Here is a 1,478-nt window from a genome sequence, read left to right as displayed (position 1 = left end):
TATGAATTTCAAAAGGATTATCTTTTTGATTAATGCATAAAATATCAATATTGCATAATCCTCCTGCATTTGGGTTGATGAGTGATCCCACCAAATTTGTCGGTCAGGTCATATATACATTACATCAAACTTTCATGGTTCCTTATTTTCAAAACGGCATTACAATATGCCATAAGATAAATTAGCAGGGAAAGAAAGTGGTTAGTACAATTATATGATTTTATATGAAAAAGCATAGGCTTATGGAGACTAAATTCATCAGTCCATTGAAACAGAAGTCATAATAATCCATTGGCTTTCATCCATTATTCCAATGTATGCAGAATGCAAAATTCAAAGGGAGTTACTGACAAAAGAGGCAGGTAGGAATTAGAACCTGATTATACTGCTTATTGCAAAGCCACGTTGAGGCCATGTAAATTGAGGGAACATCTAATATTCTATCTCAGCAGTGTCCAGACAGTATCAATAGTGACCTCCAATTTCAGTGAACCCCGCTCTCTCCTTCTCTCATGTCCCCCTTCCTCCAGTTTGTTAGCTCCTTCCTTTCTTTCTCCTATCAGGAAGCTATCTTTCTTGACCCTCCGTCCTCTCCCCTGTCTGTGTGGATTTCTTTTGGGTGCTCCGGTTTCCTCCCACCATTCAAAAACATACAGGCTTGTAGATGAATTGGGTATAATTGAGCGGCATGGGCTCGTGGGCCAAAAGGGCTGTATGTTACCGTGCTGTATGTCTAAATAAAGGCAAGCTACATCATTGATCCACTGCATTCCTATGGATAATGGCACGATGATAAATTTCCTGGGCTGGAAATTGCAGCATGTAGACCCATCAATGTTGAAAGAAGAGCAAATCAATATCAGGATGATGTGTAATTTTTTAAATATATTTTTTAAAAATATGGAACGCTTCACTAATTTGCATGTCATCCTTGCGCAGGGGCCATGCTGATCCTCTCTGCATCGCCCCAACATGTGCTACCAAAGCAAGTACAATCATGATGTGTAATTTTGAGAGGATCATGACACTGGAACCTGCCCTATTCCCCATGTCCTTTTTGATGGTAGAAGGCACTGGTGAGTGTGATTCTAGCTGAATACCCCATGTCAATACTGGCAGCTCACCAACCAATGTACCACAATATCTTCCCAAAAAAAGTCATGTTTTCAGCTAATATTTTAAAAAAAATGTTAAAAAGGGTCTTCGAAAGCCACCAGATATTATAACTAAGCATTCCATGTGGTCAATACAGTTTCTCCTCTCACTTGGTTATCTTGTTATAGGTTACTCAGATACATATGTACAGGTGACCCCCACATTATGGTCATTCAGGTAACGGAGATATGCCCTTACCTAATTCGCAGGTCACTTTCCAAAATTATGAATGCGGAATAAAATTCACTTCTGCGGAATTTATGTGAAAAGGGGTAAATTCCTTTTTTTTTTAAAAACTTTTCTGTCTTTAGTCGGTGGGACCC

The 1,478-nt window shown here is 39.1% G+C and overlaps 1 pseudogene; it reads right to left on the bottom strand.

Moving 5' to 3' along the window:
• Positions 1-894: 894 nt before the first annotated feature.
• LOC138743756 (U6 spliceosomal RNA) lies at positions 895-993 on the bottom strand (annotated as a pseudogene).
• Positions 994-1,478: the final 485 nt, after the last annotated feature.

Source organism: Narcine bancroftii, chromosome 9 (genome assembly GCF_036971445.1).
Source record: "Narcine bancroftii isolate sNarBan1 chromosome 9, sNarBan1.hap1, whole genome shotgun sequence".
NCBI lineage: Eukaryota > Metazoa > Chordata > Chondrichthyes > Torpediniformes > Narcinidae > Narcine > Narcine bancroftii.
This window is presented reverse-complemented; position numbering and strand designations above follow the sequence as displayed.